The 24,087-nt window shown below is 44.7% G+C and overlaps 1 protein-coding gene across 1 annotated transcript in view; it reads left to right on the forward strand.

The window, feature by feature from the left end:
• The first annotated feature begins 1,653 nt into the window (after nt 1-1,653).
• LOC124037999 (cytosolic phospholipase A2-like) overlaps nt 1,654-24,087 on the forward strand; it is a 51,210-nt gene continuing 28,776 nt past the window's right edge. Inside the window, exon 1 of the mRNA XM_046353340.1 lies at nt 1,654-2,035. The gene's annotated coding sequence lies outside the window, so the exon portion shown is untranslated. The remainder of the gene's footprint in view (nt 2,036-24,087) is intronic.

Consider the following 24,087-nt stretch of genomic DNA (forward strand, 5'->3'; position numbering starts at 1 on the left):
TAAAACTAAATGCATGCTCTTCAACCTATCGCTGCCCGCACCTGCCCGCACGTCCACCATCACTACTCTGGACGGTTCTGACTTAGAATATGTGGACAACTACAAATACCTAGGTGTCCGGTTAGACTGTAAACTCTCCTTCCAGACTCACATTTAGCATCTCCAGTCCAAAATTAAATCTAGAATTGGCTTCCTATTTCGCAACAAAGCATCCTTCACTCATATCACAGTGCCATCCATTTTGTCACCAAAGCCCCATAACCTACCCACCACTGCAACCTGTACGCTCTCGTTGACTGGCCATCGCTTCATGACCCACTGGCTCCAGGTCATCTACAAGTCTTTGCTAGGTAAAGCCCCACCTTATCTCAGCTCACTGGTCACCCCCAAAGCCAATTCCTCCTTTGGCCACGTTTCCTTCCAGTTCTCTGCTGCCAATGACTGGAACAAACTGCAAATATCACTGAAGCTGGAGACACATATCTCCCTCACTAGCTTTAAGCACCAGCTGTCAGAGCAGCTCACAGATCACTGCACCTGTAAATAGCCCATCCAACTACCTCATCCCCATACTGTATTTATTTATTTATCTTTCTCCTTTGCATCCCAGTATCTCTACTTGCACATTCATCTTCTGCACATCTACTATTCCAGGGTTTAATTGTTATATTGGATTTACTTCGCCACCATGTCCTATTTATTTCCTTACCTCCCGTATCTTACCTCATTTTCACACACTGTATATAGACTTTTTTCTACTGTATTATTGACTGTATGTTTGTTTATTCCATGTCTAACTCTGTGTTGTTGTATGTGTCTACCTGCTTTGCTTTATCTTGGCCAGGTCGCAGTTGTAAATGAGATTTTGTTCTCAACTAGCCTACCTGGTTAAATAAAGGTTGAATAAAAAATAACATAAATAAAAAACGATTGAGATGCTGTGGCATGACCTCAAGAAAGCAGTTCATAACAGACATCCCAAAAACATTGCTGAACTGAAACAGTTTTGTAAAGAGGAATGGTCCAAAATTCTTCCTGACCGTTGTTCAGGTCTGATCCGCAACTACAGAAAATGTTTGGTTGAGGTTATTGCTGCCAAAGGAGGGTCAACCAGTTATCAAATAACACCTTTTGTTGTGTTACAGCCTGAATTAAAAAAGGGATTACATGTTTTGTCTCTCACCCATCTAAACACAATACCCCATAATGACAAAGTGAAAAAATGTTTTTAGAAACCTTTGCAAATGTATTGAACATGAAATTCAGAAATATCTCATTTATATACAGTAAGTATTCACACCACTGAGTCAATACTTTGTAGAAGCACCTTTGGCTGCAATTACAGGGATTTTACCATGAGGCCAATGGTGACTTTAAAACCGTTTTTAAAAGTACCCTATTGATTTTTTAAAGTTTAATCTCTCGTTGTTTTCATAAATTCCTTCTTGCGGAATAAGCACAATAAAAAGGCCATTGATTAAAATGTAATATCTTTTGAAATAGTTATCGACATTGACATTTTTAAATGCAGGCTTTTATTTGAAAGGTTTCATCGTTACCATACAGAGTGACTTTGTCGTTTGCGCTGCTGGTGGAACCAATATGGAAGCAGGGGCGCTCTTTTGGAAATTATTGCGTAACCTACGCATGTAGCGGCGTAGCCTACGGATGTAGCGGCGTACCAAGGTTACCAAAGGAATTGAAATATCTGCAGGTTACTTCTCTAACGGGGTTTCTCTGCAATTAATGTCGCCTTCTCCCATGGGACACATTTGTGGTCAGATAAATAATGTTAGGCTAGCCTATAACAATTTCTCTAATACAACCCATGCGCCACATTTCAGGTTTCGATTTGTCCCCCCAAAAGTTCTGACTTCCTTAATTATTACAGCTGGAAGTTGAGTTGCGCTACAGGGGTGAGTACGTTTTTCGTGAGTCAGTGTTTAGCACCTCCTGCTCCTCGTTTACAGTAGAACAGTACTTCTGCATAGGATGACATATTTTCCTGGATTTATGAGCTGATACTGTTCTTAAGGTAAGTTGAAAAATAACTGGCATTCTTCAATGTTGCATGTTTTTTTACAATACAAACACATTAGGCCTATTATGTAGGACATAGCCTATTTTTGAATGACCTTTATGCGATTCATAAAATGATCAACCACTGAAGATATTTGTCAAATAGTGATGTCTGATCTATCTGGGATTGATTATGCACAGCAACCTTAACCGGATGATTCCAATCTAGCAGATTCTGCTAACATGACTAACCTAGCGATGAGTAGGCTACTAGTGATGAGAAGTTAGGCTCTTTTTACTGTCTCGGATCTTTTCGACTCGTTCAGTAAAAATAACAATTCGTTTGACTCATTTCGTTCATTTGTGTCTGTAATGCCCAGAGCATGCAGTACCTCTACCCGCGAACGATGAACTGAAAACTCTCTAAAGAAAGAGTCATGATTCTACAAGCATCTCGTTCACATGTCGTTCATCACAAGGGCTTATTGTAGCTGTCATTTGTGAATGAGACTTGTAACAGTGTGATGTAAAAACAGTACATTGGTTGATTGCTAGGCATACAAATACTACTATTTCTTGATACATTTGAAACGAGGTCTAGTTGTGACCGCAACCTGACTAGACTGTAAACAAGTCTTGGCGGAATGCATTGCTTGAATGCTCTGAACAGGGCCTGGTTAAGAAATCATAGGCCGTGAGGGGGGGTTTTCCGTGCAAATTATAATTTAATGTAAACAAATCCGTGCACCAAGATGCAAATCCGTGCACCACGATGCAATTCGATGTGTGGTACATTTACTATTGAAGAAAAATCCCTTTAATAATAAAGGCATAATAACTTTTGCAATGTGGCATAGACTCCACTTGAGCAGAAGCATTTTTACGATTTCCACATATGGGGAACATTTGTTAATTGCCTTTCAAAAACGCATTTCATCAAATGTTATATTATATACATGATAGAAGACATCAGCTGAATGTTTTTTTTTCAATAGCACACAAATGACTGAAATAGTGACTACTTTGACAAACTGAGATCAATCTGGTCTTGAATTCAAATAAAAAATAGCCCAGTCCAATGAAGCGACACACAGATTGTACCATATTAGGAGGCTATATCAATCTGTGTGTCGCTTCATTGTATAAAAAATAACGACAGAAATTTCACATTTACGTAAGTATTCAGACCCTTTACTTAATACTTTGTTGCAGCACATTTGGCAGCGATTACCGCCTCAAGTCTTCTTGGGTATGACTACAAGCTTGGAACACCTGTATTTGGGGTTTGTCCCATTCTTCTCTGCAGATCCTCTCAAGCTCTGTCAGGTTGGATGGGGAGCGTCGCTGCACAGCTATTTTCAGATCTCTCCAGAGATGTTCGATTGGGTTCAAGTCCGAGCTCTGGCTGGGTCACTTAAAGGACATTCAGAGACTTGTCCCGAAGCCACTCCTGCGTTGCCTTGGCTGTGTGCTTAGGGTCGTTGTCCTTTTGGAAGGTGAACCTTCGACCCAGTCTGAGGTCCTGAGCGCTTTGGAGCAGGTTTTCATCAAGGATCTGTTCATCTTTCCCTCAATCCTGACTAGTCTCCCAGTCCCTGCCGCATGATGCTGCCACCACCATTGCTGCATCACACTTCCTTGACAACAAACATGGAGAACTGACAAAAGTTCACAAATCAAAAGCATATTTTTGATACCTCGTAGGGATTTCAAAGACACAAAAATGTTTTTGAACTCCTGGAAAGAGATCGGGGAGGTAAACGGAATAGATGCGATTGGTGCACATGGATTGGCGCACATTCAACAAATCTGTCCAAATAAGTGGATATTTGTCAAATCCATTATGATTGATTCATTGTAACAGGCCCACAAAGTGGAAAATTTGATTTCGACATATTTGGCTTTTTTCACTAGGTAACATTTAGAAGACACTTTTCAGGAAAACTGCTAAATGCTAACTGCCATTCGTATACGCTTGTAACATAGATAGCATACAGAAATTGGTGGTGGTAGTCCAAGTAGTTTTTAACTGTAATGCAATTGATTGATGACATGAACATGTATTGGGGTTGACATCTATACAAGCATTATAATCACATTTTTACCTCAACATAGTGTGGTGTGGTTAAAAAATATGATTTCGCTGGGGGGGCAATGGTGGGCTGCCCCAGTCAACTGTAAGTGCTGTTATTGTGAAGTGGAAACGTCTAGGAGCAACAACGGCTAAGCTGCGAAGTGGAAGGTCACACAAGCTCACAGAACAAGACTGCAGACAACAAGACTGCAGAAGCGTGTAGCTTGTCCTCGGTTGAAATGTCAGCACACAAACTATTTGTCAGGAGCTTCCTGAAATGGGGTTCCATGGCCGAGCAGCCACACACAACCCTAAGATCACCATGCGCAATGCCAAACGTCGGCTGGAGTGGTGTAAAGCTCACCACCATTAGACTCTGGAGCAGTGGAAACGCGTTCTCTGGAGTGATGAATCACGCTTCACCATCTGGCAGTCCGACAGACAAATCTTGTGTCTGGCGGATGCCAGGCAAACGCTATCTGCCCGAATGCATAGTGCCAACTGTAAAGTTTGATAGAAGAGGAATAATGGTCTGAGGCTGTTTTTCATTGTTCGGGATAAGGCCCTTTAGTTCCAATGAAGGGACATCTTAACAATACAGCATACAATGACATTCTAGACAATTCTGTGCTTCCAACTATGAGGCAAGAGTTTGTGGTAGGCGCTTTCCTGTTTCAGCACGACAATGCCCCTGTGCACAAGCCGAGGTCCATACAGAAATAGTTTTGTCATGATCAATGTGGAAGAACTTGACTGGCCTGCACAGAGCCGTGACCTCAATCACATCGAACACCTTTGGGATGAATTTTGGTAATGTAGTGTATTCTCTGTGTCAACCCCTTGTCAGTTGAATTATGATGTATGTATGTTTTGTTCCTGTACCTTAGATGTCAGTTCATTTTTAAGTTAAGAATTTATAGGATAGTCTGTTTTTTCAGTTCAGTTCAGTTATCCATTTGGTCTATTTTAAAGCACTTTTTGGTTGATTTCCTCTTGTAATTATTTGTATTTTTGAAAATTGAGAATAAAACCCCTACTTGTTTGCACCCTATCTAAGTGTTTCTCATTGCCTCCATGGTCATCCCTAATACAGTGTTATTCAATTCAAAATGTATTGGCTAGATATTTCACCTGTGTACATGGCATGCGTGAATGTCTGACTGAAAGTTTTTTTGAGCCTGCTTTGAGCCATAACTCATCCTTTATAAGCTTAACTGCGTGGTATTGAGAATCCTCACGGCCAAGTGAAGAATCTTGTAGTGTGTGACCCCGTCGCGGCCACACAATTCAGTGTGCGCACCCCTACGTTGGCAAGACAAAAAACCACAGGAGTTGTTTAATGTGAGGAATTGTTTAATGTGAGAGGCTCAACAATGTTAGGATTTTGAAAGTCGTATAGCCTGGCTTTACAAAATTAAAATCTTGATTTCAACCTGGCCTTATTGTACAATTTACTTCAGTTTGTCGTCACATTCTGCAATTGGCTTGCGAGGCTACGTCAGCCGATCTAGGCTATGTCAGCTGCAGCATTGTGTTTGATCTGCACATGTGCCAGCACCAGCATCCCTCTTACAATATGCAGGTGTGAAGTGAATTTGTCCAAACTAAGAATCAAATAGGATTCCCAAAACGAACAAGGTCGCATTGGTAGAATGTTTATTTTGATTGACATTTTTATTCCTTTATCAAAAATCCATCAGGTAGCCTGATTTCAGAAATGACTTGTAAACATGATTATTAGGAAATCATCTGGTTTAAATCAAACCATTATATTAATCTGACTGCATAATCAGTGCCGGCCGTGTTCCTATTGGTCAGTCACTGGGATCGGCTCATAATACCTGCCACACTACATGATAAAGGCTACATTTCTGACACTGACATAAATTTGTTGGAGCCTATGACCACACCTAGTGGTACTTAAGTGGCAGACCTAGACCTTGTCACACTGAACAAGCCAAAGACCAGGGCCGGACTGGGACAAGAATTCGTCCCTACCATTTTATCCACACAAGCCTACATCACTGCACGTGGCGCCTTCTTCACCATACTGTCTGTGTGGTGGACCATTTCAGTTTGTCAGTGATGTGTACGCAGAGGAACTTCTCCACTGCTGTCCCGTCAATGTGGGTAGGGGGGTGCTCCCTCTGCTGTTTCCTGAATTCCACAATCAGCTCCTTTGTTTTGTTGACTTTGGGTGAGAGGTTATTTTCCTGGCACCACACTCCCAGGGCCCTCACCTCCTTCTGTAGGCTGTCTTCATCATTGTTGGTAATCAGGCCTACTACTGTTGTCATCTGCAAACTTGATGATTTTGTTGGAGGCGTGTGTGGCCACGCAGTCATGGGTGAACAGGGAGTACAAGAGGGGGCTGAGCACGCATCTTTGTGGGGCCCCTGTGTTGAGTATCAGAAAAGTGGAGGTGTTTTTCCTAACTTCACTACCTGGGGGTGGCCTGTCAGAAAGTCCAGGACCCAGTTGCACAGGGTGGGATTCAGACCCAGGGCCTCAAGCTTAATTATGAGCTTGTAGGGTACTATGGTGTTAAATGCTGAGCTATAGTCAATGAATATCATTCTAACATAGGTATTCCTGTTGTCCGGATGGAATAGGGCAGTGTGCAGTGCTATGACGATTACATCGTCTGTGGATCTATTGGGGCCGTATGCAAATTGAAGTGTGAGGTAAGGTAGAGGTGATATGATCCTTGACTAGTCTCTAAAATCACTTCATGATGACAGAAGTGAGTGCTACGGTTCAGTTACCTTTGCTTTCTTGGGTACAGGAACAATAGTGGACATCTTGATGCATGGGGGGACAGTAGACTGGGATAGGGAGAGATTGAATATGTCTGTAAACACTCCAGCCAGCTGGTCTGCGCATGCTCTGAGGATGCGGCTCGGGATGCCGTCTGGGCCGGCAGCCTTGCGAGGGTTAACACACTTAATTGTCTTACTCACGTTGGCCACGGAGAAGGAGAGCCCACAGTCCTTGGTAGCGGTCCCTCGTCTTTGGCACTGTGTTATCCTCAAAGAGGGTGAAGAAGAGGAAGCAAGACGTCGGTTTCCGTGACGTGGTTGGTTTTCCTTTTGTAGACCGTAATTGTCTGTAGACCCTGCTGACTGGCGAGACATGGTCCGTCTCATATTTTTTAACCACCTCATGTTTAAAACAAATACAATTTGAGTTTATTTATTTTATTATTATAGTGTCATGCATCATTAGATGGCCATCTCACATGGCCTATAAGATACTATATTTGTTGTAGCAAAATAAAAGGCACACATACATATACTGAACAAAATATAAACTCAACATGCAACAATTTTACTGGGTTACAGTTCATATAACGAAATCAGTCTATTGAAATAAATTCATTAGGCCCAACTATGTGTCACGGATTCCCAGCTATGTCACTGGCCTCTACGTCACTGGCCTCTAGGCGTGTGTAATGAAACAGTTCAGTGACATCAGGTTTCCATTCCCCCTGTTAAGTAATTGTCTGTATGTGTCCTCTGTTCACCATTGTCTTGTCGGTTATTGTTCCCATGTCCGTTGGTCTTGTGTGTACCTGTGCTTTGTTATTTTGGCTTTCGTGCGGAGTGTATTAATTAGAGATTTAACCTCCCTTTTTTTGTTTGGGTTTACATCCCTGTGTTTTTGTGTATGTGTTTGTTTTGGGCTTCGTCCCCGAGCCTTTCATGGCATGTTGTAATTTTGGGTGGAGTATTAAACCCCCCCCTCCCCCCCTTTACGTATTCCTGTGCCTGTCGACAATAATTTATACAACGTGACACTATGGGCTTCACATGATTCGGTCTATTGTAGCAAAAGTTGAAATTGTGTTTTTTACATTGGATAAAAGTAGAGACTCAGAGCTAGAAAATGGTACACTGCTCAAAAAAATTAAGGGAACACTTAAACAACACAATGTAACTCCAAGTCAATCACACTTCTGTGAAATCAAACTGTCCACTTAGGAAGCAACACTGATTGACAATAAATTGCACATGCTGTTGTGCAAATGGAATAGACAACAGGTGGAAATTATAGGCAATTAGCAAGACACCCCCAATAAAGGAGTGGTTCTTCAGGTGGGGACCACAGACCACTTCTCAGTTTCTATGCTTCCTGGCTGATGTTTTGGTCACTTTTGAATGCTGGCGGTGCTTTCACTCTAGTGGTAGAATGAGACGGAGTCCACAACCCACACAAGTGGCTCAGGTAGTGCAGCTCACCCAGGATGGCACATCAATGCGAGCTGTGGCAAGAAGGTTTGCTGTGTCTGCCAGCGTAGTGTCCAGAGCATGGAGGCGCTACCAGGAGACAGGCCAGTACATCAGGAGACGTGGAGGCGGCCGTAGGAGGGCAACAACCCAGCAGCAGGACCACTACCTGCGCCTTTGTGCAAGGAGGAGCACTACCAGAGCCCTGCAAAATGACCTCCAGCAGGCCACAAATGTGCATGTGTCTGCTCAAACGGTCAGAAACAGACTCCATGAGGGTGGTATGAGGGCCCGACGTCCACAGGTGGGGTTTGTGCTTACAGCCCAACACCATGCAGGATGTTTGGCATTTGCCAGAGAACACCAAGATTGGCAAATTCGCCATTGGCGCCCTGTGCTCTTCACAGATGAAAGCATGTGACAGACGTGACAGAGTCTGGGGACGCCGTGTAGAATGTTCTGCTGCCTGCAACATCCTCCAGCATGACCGGTTTGGCGGTGGGTCAGTCATGGTGTGGGGTGGCATTTCTTTGGGGGGGCCGCACAGCCCTCCATGTGTTCGCCAGAGGTAGCGCTGACCCACCGCCAAACCGGTCATGCTGGAGGATGTTGCCCAGTGGAGAGCAATACTTAAGCACTTCTACTAGGTGATATCTTTCAAAAAGCCGTGTTAAAAAGGATTACCTACACATACTGACCGGCTCATAATATAGACAGAAGCGCGCTACATGGCAGACCAATTCGACCTCATCTCTCAGCATGTCCAGCCCACTCATTATCTTAGCCAATCATGGCTAGAGGGAAGGTTGCTGCCTTTCTGTGGCAAAACCAACTAGGCTGGTAATTTAACAATGGTATTCGTATGCCATCTGTAAATACAAGTTTTTTTATTAAGGCACATAAAAGTTCACATGTTCCAGAAGGCGTTTTTGCCCAAAATCGCATTTTGATTTAAAAAAAACTTTGTTCAAATGTCTCTCCTGTGAAGAAGTGACACGCAACATACGTCTAGCTTCCTGAAACGAGTTACATGGGCATCTGTTGGTCACAGATACCTTAACAAGAACATCCCAAACATTCTCAATGCATGACATGTCTGGTGAGTATGCAGGTCATGGAAGAACTGGGACATTTTCAGCTTCCAGGCATTGTGTACAGATCCTTGCGACACGGGCCCGTGCATTACCATGCTGAAACATGAGGTGATGGCGGCGGATGAAGGGCATGACAATGGGCCTCAGGATCTTGTCAATGGACTCTGTGCATTCAAATTGCAATGCAATTGTGTTCGTTGTCTGTAGTTTATGCCTGCCCATACCATAAGCTTTCCGTCACCATGGAACACTGTTCACAACATTGACATGTATGGCGTCGCCCACACAACGCCATACACGTGGTCTGCGGTTGTGAGGCTGGTTGGAGGTACTGCCAAATTCTCTAAAATGACGCTGAGAAATTAACATTAAATTCTCTGGCAACAGCTTTGGTAGAGCTGTTTCCTGCAGTCAGCCTTTTTCACCCTCCCTCAAAACTTGAGCCATCTGTGGCATTTTGTTTTATGACGAAACTGCACATTTTAGTGGCCTTTTATTGTCCCTAGCCAAGGTGCACCTGTGTAATGATCATGCTGTTTAATCAGCTTCTTGATATGCCACACCTGTCAGGTGGATTTATTATCTTGGCAAAAGAGAAATGCTCACTAACAGGGATGTAAATGTGCATAACATTTGAAAGAAATATATATTTTTGTGCATATGGATCATTTCTAGGATCCTCTATTTCAGCTCATGAAACATGGGACCAACACTTAACATGTTGTGTTTATATTTTTGTACAGTGTATATATAAACATATGTTCATACTGCAAGTGAAAAATAATTGAAAAAGCAATTCAAGATGACAGCTTATCTTGTCACATTTACAATTATTTCAAAACACCACAGGAGTTACAACACACCATTATAACTATAGCTCTAGCCATTTTGTTTGCCTTCACTCTGTGCTTATTCTTGTATGCTGCCTGTCTGCTTAAAGTGGAACTGACAGCGTTTTAGCAACCAGAAATATTATTGAAATCTGTTCATATCCACCCCCAGGAAGAATATGACACTTTTTTTCTTGTTTTTCTGACAAGCGAGCACTTAGATATGGTCATTTTCACATGACCATAAATTCATAGAATGTTTTGGAAAGATTTATGCTAATGCATTTGTGGAAATTCTATAACAATACTGTAGAGCGGGAAAACGGCCGTGTGTTTGGACAATTAATAGACACTGACGTAAATAAAACCTAATAAAAACATCTCTTGTCCAGGACCGGTGTCTACGAAGACACGGTGGGCCATAGCCAATCAGAGCTACAGTAGGCCCATATGCAAATAAGACATTTACCACAGGGGCCTGCCATCATTCACTTTGAACTGGGCTGTGTTTACAGGCAGTAGCACCACCATGACTTTAGATAATTGGAACGCGTTCGCGAAAAGCCTCAAAATACACCTGAATGGATTTCTGCAAATATGTAAATACCACTGGAGTCCTCTTTCATTTAGGAAATTCCGACTTTGTCATGTTTTGTCATTTATTATCATGTCTTGTCCCTGTGCTTCCCATTCTATTCGTTTCCCTCTGCTGGTCTTATTAGGTTCTTTCCCTCTTTCTATCCCTCTCTCTCCCCCTCCCTCTCTCACTCTCTCGCTCTCTCTTCTCTCTATCGTTCCGTTCCTGCTCCCAGCTGTTCCTATTCCCCTAATCATCATTTAGTCTTCCCACACCTGTTCCCGATCCTTTTCCCTGATTAGAGTCCCTATTTCTCTCCTTGTTTCCCGTACCTGCCCTGTCGGATCCTCATTTATAATTCACCGTGCTGTGTCTATGTTTTGCCCTGTCGTGTCGTGTTTCCCTCAGATGCTGCGTGGTGAGCAGGTGTCTGAGTCTGCTAGGTTCAAGTGCCTTCCCGAGGCAACCTGCAGTTCTCGATCAAGTCTCCAGTCTGTTCTCGTCTTTACGTGTAGTATTATGCTTTTTGTTTTGTAAAGTTTATTCTGGATTAAATACTCTGTTTTCGCCAAGTCGCTTTTGGGTCCTCATTCACCTGCATGACAGAAGGATCCGACCAAGGAATGGACCCAGCGACTACAGACGCTCGTAACACTGCCGTCGAGATCCAAGGAGCCATGCTCGGCAGACACGAGCAGGAATTGTCTGCTGCTCGCCATGCCGTGGAGAGCCTGGCCGCTCAGGTTTCCGACCTCTCTGGACAGTTCCAGAGTCTTCGTCTCGTGCCACCTGTTACTTCCTGGCCTGCCGAGCCTCCAGAACCTAGGGTTAATAACCCACCTTGCTACTCCGGGCAGCCCACTGAGTGCCGCTCCTTTCTCACCCAGTGTGAGATTGTGTTCTCTCTCCAACCCAACACATACTCTAGAGAGAGAGCTCGGGTTGCTTACGTCATTTCACTCCTTACTGGCCGGGCCCGAGAGTGGGGCACAGCTATCTGGGAGGCAAGGGCTGATTGTTCTAACAATTACCAGAACTTTAAAGAGGAGATGATTCGGGTTTTTGACCGTTCAGTTTTTGGTGGGGAGGCTTCTAGGGTCCTGGCTTCCCTATGCCAAGGTGATCGATCCATAACGGATTACTCTATAGAGTTTCGTACTCTTGCTGCCTCTAGTGACTGGAACGAGCCGGCGCTGCTCGCTCGTTTTCTGGAGGGACTCCACACAGTGGTCAAAGATGAGATTCTCTCTCGGGAGGTTCCTTCCAGTGTGGACTCTTTGATTGCTCTCGCCATCCGCATAGAACGACGGGTAGATCTTCGTCACCAGGCTCGTGGAAGAGAGCTCGCATCAACGGTGTTTCCCTGCTCCGCATCGCAACCATCTCCCTCCTCTGGCTCTGAGACTGAGCCCATGCAGCTGGGAGGGATTCGCATCTCGACTAAGGAGAGGGAACGGAGGATCACCAACCGCCTGTGCCTCTATTGCGGATTTGATGGACATTTTGTTAATTCATGTCCAGTAAGAGGCCAGAGCCCATCAGTAAGCGGAGGGCTACTGGTGAGCGCTACTACTCAGGTCTCTTCATCTAGATCTTGTACTACTATGTCGGTCCATCTACGCTGGACCGGTTCGGGTGCTACATGCAGTGCCTTGATTGACTCTGGGGCTGAGGGTTGTTTCATGGACGAAGCATGGGTTCGGAAACATAACATTCCTTTCAGACAGTTAGACAAGCCTACGCCCATGTTTGCCTTAGATGGTAGTCATCTTCCCAGTATCAGATTTGAGACACTACCTTTAACTCTCACAGTATCTGGTAACCACAGTGAGACTATTTCTTTTTTGATTTTTCGTTCACCTTTCACACCTGTTGTTTTGGGTCATCCCTGGCTAGTATGTCATAATCCTTCTATTAATTGGTCTTGTAATTCTATCCTATCCTGGAACGTATCTTGTCATGTGAAGTGCTTAATGTCTGCCATCCCTCCCATTTCCTCTGTTCCCACTTCTCAGGAGGAACCTGGCGATTTGACAGGAGTGCCGGAGGAATATCATGATCTGCGCACGGTCTTCAGTCGGTCCCGAGCCAACTCCCTTCCTCCTCACCGGTCGTATGATTGTAGTATTGATCTCCTTCCGGGGACCACTCCTCCTCGGGGTAGACTATACTCTCTGTCGGCTCCCGAACGTAAGGCTCTCGAGGATTATTTATCTGTGTCTCTTGACGCCGGTACCATAGTGCCTTCTTCCTCTCCGGCCGGGGCGGGGTTCTTTTTTGTTAAGAAGAAGGACGGTACTCTGCGCCCCTGCGTGGATTATCGAGGGCTGAATGACATAACGGTTAAGAATCGTTATCCGCTTCCCCTTATGTCATCAGCCTTCGAGATTCTGCAGGGAGCCAGGTGCTTTACTAAGTTGGACCTTCGTAACGCTTACCATCTCGTGCGCATCAGAGAGGGGGACGAGTGGAAAACGGCGTTTAACACTCCGTTAGGGCATTTTGAGTACCGGGTTCTGCCGTTTGGTCTCGCCAATGCGCCAGCTGTTTTTCAGGCATTAGTTAATGATGTTCTGAGAGACATGCTGAACATCTTTGTTTTTGTCTATCTTGACGATATCCTGATTTTTTCACCGTCACTCGAGATTCATGTTCAGCACGTTCGACGTGTTCTACAGCGCCTTTTAGAGAATTGTCTCTACGTAAAGGCTGAGAAGTGCTCTTTTCATGTCTCCTCCGTTACTTTTCTCGGTTCCGTTATTTCCGCTGAAGGCATTCAGATGGATTCCGCTAAGGTCCAAGCTGTCAGTGATTGGCCCGTTCCAAGGTCACGTGTCGAGTTGCAGCGCTTTTAGGTTTCGCTAATTTCTATCGGCGTTTCATTCGTAATTTCGGTCAAGTTGCTGCCCCTCTCACAGCTCTTACTTCTGTCAAGACGTGTTTTAAGTGGTCCGGTTCCGCCCAGGGAGCTTTTGATCTTCTAAAAGAACGTTTTACGTCCGCTCCTATCCTCGTTACTCCTGACGTCACTAGACAATTCATTGTCGAGGTTGACGCTTCAGAGGTAGGCGTGGGAGCCATTCTATCCCAGCGCTTCCAGTCTGACGATAAGGTTCATCCTTGCGCTTATTTTTCTCATCGCCTGTCGCCATCTGAGCGCAACTATGATGTGGGTAACCGTGAACTGCTCGCCATCCGCTTAGCCCTAGGCGAATGGCGACAGTGGTTGGAGGGGGCGACCGTTCCTTTTGTCGTTTGGACAGACCATAAGAACCTTGAGTACATCCGTTCTGCCAAACGACTTAATGCCCGTCAAGCTCGTTGGGCGTTGTTTTTCGCTCGTTTCGAGTTTGTGATTTCTTACCGTCCGGGTAGCAAGAACACCAAGCCTGATGCCTTATCCCGTCTGTTTAGTTCTTCTGTGGCTTCTACTGATCCCGAGGGGATTCTTCCTTATGGGCGTGTTGTCGGGTTGACAGTCTGGGGAATTGAAAGACAGGTTAAGCAAGCACTCACGCACACTGCGTCGCCGCGCGCTTGTCCTAGTAACCTCCTTTTCGTTCCTGTTTCCACTCGTCTGGCTGTTCTTCAGTGGGCTCACTCTGCCAAGTTAGCTGGTCATCCCGGTGTTCGAGGCACTCTTGCGTCTATTCGCCAGCGCTTTTGGTGGCCGACTCAGGAGCGTGACACGCGCCGTTTCGTGGCTGCTTGTTCGGACTGCGCGCAGACTAAGTCGGGTAACTCTCCTCCTGCCGGTCGTCTCAGACCGCTCCCCATTCCTTCTCGACCATGGTCTCACATCGCCCTAGACTTCATTACCGGTCTGCCTTTGTCTGCGGGGAAGACTGTGATTCTTACGGTTGTCGATAGGTTCTCTAAGGCGGCACATTTCATTCCCCTCGCTAAACTTCCTTCCGCTAAGGAGACGGCACAAATCATTATCGAGAATGTGTTCAGAATTCATGGCCTCCCGTTAGACGCCGTTTCAGACAGAGGCCCGCAATTCACGTCACAGTTTTGGAGGGAGTTCTGTCGTTTGATTGGTGCGTCCGTCAGTCTCTCTTCCGGGTTTCATCCCCAGTCTAACGGTCAAGCAGAGAGGGCCAATCAGACGATTGGTCGCATACTACGCAGCCTTTCTTTCAGAAACCCTGCGTCTTGGGCAGAACAGCTCCCCTGGGCAGAATACGCTCACAACTCGCTTCCTTCGTCTGCTACCGGGTTATCTCCGTTTCAGAGTAGTCTGGGTTACCAGCCTCCTCTATTCTCTTCCCAGCTTGCCGAGTCCAGCGTTCCCTCCGCTCAAGCGTTTGTCCAACGTTGTGAGCGCACCTGGAGGAGGGTGAGGTCTGCACTTTGCCGCTACAGGGCACAGACTGTGAGAGCCGCCAATAAACGCAGGATTAAGAGTCCTAGGTATTGTTGCGGCCAGAGAGTGTGGCTTTCCACTCGCAACCTTCCTCTTACGACAGCTTCTCGTAAGTTGACTCCGCGGTTCATTGGTCCGTTCCGTGTCTCCCAGGTCGTCAATCCTGTCGCTGTGCGACTGCTTCTTCCGCGACATCTTCGTCGCGTCCATCCTGTCTTCCATGTCTCCTGTGTTAAGCCTTTTCTTCGCACCCCCGTTCGTCTTCCCTCCCCCCTCCCGTCCTTGTCGAGAGCGCACCTATTTACAAGGTACATAAGATCATGGACATGCGTTCTCGGGGGACGGGGTCACCAATACTTAGTGGATTGGGAGGGTTACGGTCCTGAGGAGAGGAGTTGGGTTCCGTCTCGGGACGTGCTGGACCGTTCACTCATTGATGATTTCCTCCGTTGCCGCCAGGATTCCTCCTCGAGTGCGCCAGGAGGCGCTCGGTGAGTGGGGGGTACTGTCATGTTTTGTCATTTATTATCATGTCTTGTCCCTGTGCTTCCCATTCTATTCGTTTCCCTCTGCTGGTCTTATTAGGTTCTTTCCCTCTTTCTATCCCTCTCTCTCCCCCTCCCTCTCTCTCTCTCGCTCTCTCTTCTCTCTATCGTTCCGTTCCTGCTCCCAGCTGTTCCTATTCCCCTAATCATCATTTAGTCTTCCCACACCTGTTCCCGATCCTTTTCCCTGATTAGAGTCCCTATTTCTCTCCTTGTTTCCCGTACCTGCCCTGTCGGATCCTCATTTATAATTCACCGTGCTGTGTCTATGTTTTGCCCTGTCGTGTCGTGTTTCCCTCAGATGCTGCGTGGTGAGCAGGTGTCTGAGTCTGCTAGGTTCAAGTGCCTTCCCGAGGCAACCTGCAGTTCTCGATCAAGTCTCCAGTCTGTTCTCGTCTTTACGTGTAGTATTATGCTTTTTGTTTTGTAAAGTTTATTCTGGATTAAATACTCTGTTTTCGCCAAGTCGCTTTTGGGTCCTCATTCACCTGCATGACAGACTTATTGATCAAACAACCATGAAAAGGCAGGCTCTCTCCCTCCGTTTCATATGCACATCCACAACAACAAGATCAACAACTAATGCTAGCCAGAGCGAGATGAGCTCAAATGTAATGAGGCAACACTAGATAAACGCTCTCAAATGTTTTCAGCCAATTGGCCTTCAAAATTTCATTAATAAACAATGGGGAATAGAAGCCTGCTCATCCTTCGGCGGCTTGCCTTCCCATGCATGCTTGTCCCAACCCACATTTTGACAATTGAATGGGAACTTGCCTGTCTGCCTGCCAAATACATTTGATTGACAACTAAAATAAATGCTAACATTGGATAACTTGCATGTGAAAAGGTTAATGCGTTTGATGTGTCAGTTGTGTTGTGACAAGGTCGGGGTGGTATACAGAAGACGGCCCTATTTAGTAAAATACCAAATCCATATTATGGCAAGAACGGCTCAAATAAGCAAAGAGATCCGACAGTCCGTCATTAGTTTAACTACACCTAAGCCAGGCAGAGTTCAGGTAACAGACACATCTCAACATCAACTGTTCAGAGGAGACTGTATGAATCAGGCCTTCATGGTTGAATTGCTGCAGAGTAACCACTACTAAAGGACACCAATAATAAGAAGAGACTTGCTTGGGCCAAGAAATACGAGCAATGAACATTAGACCGGTGGAAATCTGTCCTTTTGATCTGATGAGTCCAAATATGAGATTTTTTGTTCCAACCACTGTGTCTTTGTGAGACGCTGAGTAGGTGAACGGATGATCTCCGCATGTGTGGCTCCCACCGTGAATCATAGAGGAGGAGGTGTTATGGTGTAGGTGCTTTGCTGGTGACACTATGGGTAATTTATATTAGAATTCAATGTACACTTAACCAGCATGGCTACCTCAGCATTCTGCAGCGATACGCCATTCCATCAGGTTTGCGCTTAGTAGGACAATCATTTGTTTTTCAATAGGACAATGACTCAAAACACGCCTCTAGGCTGTGCAAGGGCTATTTGACCAAGAAGGAGAGTGATGGAGTGCTGCATCAGATGACCTGGCCACCACAATCACCTGACCACAACCCGGTTGTGATGATTTTGGATGAGTTGGACTGCAGAACAAAAGAAAAGCAGCCAACAAGTGCTCAGCATATGTGGGAACTTCTTCAAGACTGTTGGAAAAGCATTCCAGGTGAAGCTGGTTGAGAGAATGAAAAGAGTGTGCAAAGGGTGGCTGCTTTGAAGAATCTCAAGTATAAAATCTATTTTTATTTGTTTAACACTTTTTTTTGGTTACTACATGATTCCATATATGGTATTTCATATGTTTGATGTATTCACTATTATTCTATAATGTAGAAAATAGTTTTTTTTAAATAATTAAACTTCAATGAGTAGGCGTGTCCAAACCTTTGACTGGTACTTTATATAAACAAGATGTTTTTGTGGGTGTTAATTTTTACCAGCCCACCCACCATAAATGGTCCAATCTGCCCCTGGCCAAGACGTCCAAAGATTGTTTCCAACTTTAGAATTTGCCAACAACGTGGACATTTTAAAATCACACAGTCCATGCGGGCCTTAAGCGGATTAAAAAAGGGGGAGAGGCTGTTTCATAGTTTGTGAGGAATCTATATGAGCTACCTGAACACTGCGAGTTTGGCATTACAAAGGACTAACAAATAAGGGACAGGATTGTGATTGGCATTATGGACAGTGATATTTCACAAAAGCTACAACTGGAGCCTGACACTGGAGAAGGCGATTGAAATTGCATGCCAGTCAGAGCAAATAAAGAAGCAACACACAGACATGTGCGCCGGAGCCCATAATGAAGTTGACGAGGTGAGACGCAAACCACAGCGTTACAAACATTCTAAAAATTATACAGGCGGCCAGGGCAAACAGTTCAAGCAAAGAGTCAAAATAGGGAAATTGCTCACGTTGTAAACGCAGCCATGATGACAGTAAAAATTGTCCAGTGCGCAATAAAAGATGCTGGTAGTGTAACATAATGGGGCACTGTGGGATTGCATGCTAAACAAAAATGGTCGATGAAATAACTGAAGAAAATGAAGAAAAAAAGCAAATGACATTATTTTAGGGTCAATTACAAGGCCGTCCGATTCTGATGAAGAGTCATGTTGAGCTCCCACTGAATGGCACACGTAAAGTTGACACAGATATTACAGTGATGTCTTCGAGCAAGTAATAGAGCTTGCCACAGTGCCCTCAGCTGGTCAACACTGAACAAGGCTTCTGCAGCCCAGGTGGCAGATTGATTGCGTGAGAAAATTCCAAACCACAACCGAGCAAAACATAATAATAGTACAAATTCTGGATCTTTGTGACCATATACAAGCAGAACTGTTGCATGCCAGATGGGTTTGATCCTCAGAGGAGACGAGATCAATGCAGAACTGAACTGTGAACCAGTTAAGATTGATTTAGGCCGGATGCAGTCTCTGACTATTCTCTGACTTCGCCACTCAGAATTCCTTTTCCACTCGTTCCAAAAGCGGTGGAAGAATTGGACAGAATAGAAAGAAATTACATCATTGAGGAAGTCATCGAGCATTTGTCAACGTATTGTGACAAGGAATCTACGTGGAAAATACATTGGATTTGAAAAAGTAATCCATGTAGACTGTTGTTTTGACGGTGAACTTTCAACCACAGGAATATGTCATCACTGTAACCAATTTTAAAAATTTCTTTATTTAATTTTTATTTAACCAGGTAGGCCAGTTGAGAACAAGTTCTCATTTACAACTGTGACCTGGCCAGCATAAGCAAACAATGCGACAAAAACAACACATGGGATAAACAAACATATGGTCAATAACACAATAGAAACATCTATGTACAGTGTGTGCAAATGTAGTAAGATAAGGGAGGTAAAGGCAATACATAGGCCATAGTGGTGAAATAATTACAATTTAGCATTAACACTGGAGTGATAGATGTGCAGATGATGATGTGCAAGTGGAGATACTGGGGTGCAAAAGAGCAAAAAATAAATATCAATATGGGGATGAGGTATTTGGGTGTGCTATTCACAGATGGGCTGTGTACAAGTACAGTGATCGGTAGGCTGCTCTGACAGCTGATGCTTAAAGTTAGTGAGGGAGATATTTGCAATTCGTTCCAGTCATTGGCAGCAGAGAACTGGAAGAAAAGGCGACCAAAGCAAGTGTTGGCTTTGGGGATGACCAGTGAAATATACCTGCTGGAGCGAGTGCTACCTGTGGGTGTTGCTATGGTGACCAGTGAGCTGAGATAAGGTGGGGCTTTACCTAACAAAGACTTATAGATGACCTGGAGCCAGTGGGTTTGGCAACAAATAAGTAGCGAGGGCCAGCCAACGAGAGCATACAGGTCGCAGTGGTGGGTAGTATATGGGGCTTTGGTGACAAAATGGATGGCACTGTGATAGACTACATCTAATTTGCTGAGTAGAGTGTTGGAGACAATTTTGTAAATGACATTGCCGAAGTCAAGGATCGGTAGGATAGCCAGTTTTACGAGGGTATGTTTGGCAGCATGAGTGAAGGAGGTTTTGTTGCGAAATAGGAAGCTGATTCTAGATATATAATTTTGGATTTGGGGGGGGGGGGGCAAGTTGCTGCGGGGTGCAGGGCTGTTGGCCGGGGTAGCCAGGTGGAAAGCATGGCCTGCCGTAGAAAATGCTTATTGAAATTCTCAATTATCGTAAATTTTATCGGTGGTGACAGTGTTTCCTAGCCTCAGTGCAGTGGGAAGCTGGGATGAGATGCTCTTATTCTCCATGGACTTTACGGTGTTCCAAAACCTTTTGGAATTAGTGCTACAGGATGCACATTTCTGCTTGAAAAAGCTAGCCTTAGCTTTCCTAACTGTATATTGGTTCCTGACTTCCCTGAAAAGTTGCAAATCGCGGGGGCTATTTGATGCTAATGCAGTACGCCACAGGATGTTTTTGTGCTGGCCAAGGGCAGTCAAGTCTGGAGTGAACCAAGGACTATATCTGTTCTGCTAATATCTGCAATGCTAAGCATATCCCAGGTTAGGTCACCGAACAGTACGAACTCTGAAGATAGATGGTGAGCCATCAATTCACATATGGTGTCCAGGGCACAGCTAGGGGCTGAGGGGGGTCTATAACAAGCGGCAACCATGAGAGACTTATTTCTGGAAAGGTGGATTTTTAAGAGTAGAAGATCAAGCTGTTTGGGCACAGACCTGGATAGCCTTCAGAGTTCTGTCAAACTATCTCTGCAGTAGATTGCAACTCCACCCCCCTGGCAGTTCTATCTTGATGGAAGATGTTGTAGTTTGGGATGGAAATTTCAGAATTTTTGGTGGCCTTCCTAAGCCAGGATTCAGACATGGCTAGGACATCAGGGTTTGCGGATTGTGCTAAAGCAGTGAATAAAACACAATTAGGGAGGAGGCTTCTGATGTTAATATGCATGAAGCCAAGGCTTTTACGGCTACAGTAGTCAATAACAATAAATGAGAGCGCCTGGGGAACAGGTGCTCCAGGACCTGGGTTAACCTCTACATCACCGTAGAAATAGTAGAATAAGGGTACGGCTAAAGGCTATAAGAACTGGTCGACTAGTGTGTTGGGAACAGAGAATAAAAGGAGCAGAATTCTGGGCGTGGTAGAATAGTTTCAAGGAATAATGTACAGACAAGGGTATGGTAGGATGTGAGTACACTGGGGGTAAACCTAGTCATTGAGTGACGATGAGAGAGCTTGCCTCTCTGGAGACACCAGCTAAGCCAGGTGAGGTCTCCCCATGTGTGGGGTGTGTGACAAAAGAGCTATCTAAGGCATGTTGACCTGGACTAGGGGCTCTACAGTGAAATAAAACAATAATAACTAACCGAAACAGCAGTAGACAAGGCATATTGATATTAGAGAGAGGCATGTGGAGCCGAGTGAACATCGGGTCCAATGAGCAGCAATAGGTGAGTCAGGGTGTCGTCCGGTCGTCGCTATTATGCTAGGTGAGCGGGAGGCACAGCGTTCAGTGAGCTAGCGAGCCGGGGCTAGAAGATTGGTCTTCAGCGACAGCGTAACGGAAAAGCCTGTTGAAACCACATTCGACGATTACGTCAGCAGACCAGTCATAATGGATTGGCAGGGCTCCGTGTCGGCAATAAAGGGTCCAGGCCAATTGGCAAAAGAGGTATTGTAGCCCACGAATTAGCGGGTATACCTCTTCGGCTAGCCGGCAGATGGGCCTAGCTCAAGGCTAGCCCACTTTTTCAGTGGGTGAATAATCTCGTTGATCAACGTCTCGTCCAAATATAAACAAAATGTCCACTTTGAAATTACGTGGTGTGCCCAGTGGGACATGGCTAACCTAGCAATGAGTGCTAGAAGACAGAAGCTCTGTGGACTGCATGTTAAGTTCAGGGCCGTAACCATGGTTTTAGTGAGGTCCAGAAAACTCCTCAGAAATTATTTGAAAGTTGAAGCTCGATACGGTTACATATCAAGATTTATAATTTTTTTGACAATATCTAAATATTATTTCAGAGCTAGTTAGCTGTACCTCCACCAAAACTCCAGCACTTTTCCTTCCTAGCTTGTTGTCCATCTTCTTTTTACATAGGGAAGCAATTTGTTTTCAGCTCTTATTTCCATGACTGATCAAAACTCTCTCTTTTCCCTCTGTAGCAGACATATGGTGAGCAATAGGTTTGGAACATCGAATCACAATAAATATAGAATCGTGAGAATCGCAATACATATCGTATCGGCAGTAAAGTATCGTGATAATATCGTAACTTGATGTCCCTGGTAATTCTCTGCCCTACTGGCCATGTAAAATGTTATTATTTTTATCTGCAATTTTGTCATTGACTTTCATTTGGATCAAAGTCAGGGCATTTGGGTTAGTTAAATGCTATTGTGTCCCGCCACACTCTATGAGCAGAGTGATACCTTAACATAATAACACAAGTGTTCCAGCATGGCATATTACTGCATGTTAGTTACTGGTATGTCTGTGAAAGGAGTCTGGAATATGATGTTAAAATAGAGAGAAATATAATCTACATTCTCTGACCATGGCTTTGTGCTTAGGAACATAAAAATGCAGTCATGATATTCTCATTTAAATGTGATCAACCATTATTGTTATTCCATTCCAATAATGATGCCAGTAGTTATTAAGCACATTGGCACTTTCTTTAATGTCCCTGGCAGCTAAAGAACCAGACGACCACTCAGTAGTGGCAGAGCGTCAAGCCCTGCTGTGTCTGTGTTCCTGTCCAATCTACTCAGCTCTTATTGCTTTGTGGATCATTCAGAAATATGGTGCATATGCAGGTCACCACGTCGCAGACCGAACGAGCTCATTCAAAGCTTGGACCATCCATTCAAACTACGTGACCAGCACTGCGAACACACACACCCACAATACGTGCATGAACTGCTCACAGAAATGCTACGCTTTATTGAACAAGTGAGAACTGAGGAAAGCCTTTTAGCCACACTGGGCTTGTGAGACACACACACGCGAGTTAACACACACACACGAGTTAACACACACACACACGCAAGGTAACACACACACACACACACACGAGGTAACACACACACACGCGAGGTAACACACACAACATTATTAAACTGTGGTAGCATCTTTTACTTTGTTGCGTCACATAGGCCTCTCTCTCTCTCTCTCACACACACACACACACACACACACACACACACACACACACACACACACACACACACACACACACACACACACACACACACACACACACACACACACACACACACACACACACACACACACACACACACACACACACACACACACACACACACACACACACACAGAGGCCTATCTCAGTCCTGTGGCTTTAGCACACTTCCTCTCTCCCTGGTCCTACATTCACTACAGTAGTTTGCTAACCAGTTACACAGTTATTTCAAGGCATTATTTTAGTATTTGCATCATCACCGTTGTAGTAAACCTGACCAGCTCCCGAGTAGCGCAGCGGTCTAAGGCATTGCATCTCAGTGCTAGAGGCGCATCGTGAGGCCCCACAACCGGCTGTGATTGGGAGTCCCATAGGGCGGTGCACAATTGGCCCAGGTTTGGCCGGTGTAGGCCGTCATTGTAAATAAGAATTTGTTCTTAACTGACTTTTTTTTTTCTTTACAAAAATGTATGAGAATAGGATGTCGTTTCTCTTTGCTTATTTGAGCTGTTCTTGCCATAGTATGGACTTGGTCTTTTACCAAATAGTGCTCTCTTCTGTACACCACCCATATTTGTAAGTCGCTCTGGATAAGAGCGTCTGCTAAATGACTTAAATGTAAATGTAATACCTTGTCATAACACAACTGATTGGCTCAAAGGCACATCTCTTAATTGAATTGCATTCCAGCCGACTACCTCATTAAGCTGGATGAGAGAATGTTAAGTGTGCAAAGCTGTCATCAAGGCAAAGGATGGCTAATTGAAAAATCTGAAATATAAAATATATTCCGATTTTTTTTTTTAAACACTTTTTTGGCTACTACATGATTCCGTATGTGTTATTTCATAGTTTTGATGTATTCACTATTATTCTACAATGTAGTTCAAAATAAAGAAAATCCCTGGAATGAGTAGGAATGAGTGTCCAAACCTTTGACTGGTACTGTACCTGAGGCCATCAACGAGATGCTGACAAAAATGGGGATAGATCTGAAGTCAGTGGTCTCCATCACCACAGATGGAGCTCCAGCCATGATTTGAAGAGGGAGGGGACTGGTTGCACGTTTGAAAGAGGACAACCCTGACCTGACATCATATCACTGCACAATCCGTCAATCTGTCCTGTGTGCCAGTCTGGGACAAT

This window comes from Oncorhynchus gorbuscha, linkage group LG06 (genome assembly GCF_021184085.1).
Source record: "Oncorhynchus gorbuscha isolate QuinsamMale2020 ecotype Even-year linkage group LG06, OgorEven_v1.0, whole genome shotgun sequence".
Taxonomy (NCBI): Eukaryota; Metazoa; Chordata; class Actinopteri; order Salmoniformes; family Salmonidae; genus Oncorhynchus; species Oncorhynchus gorbuscha.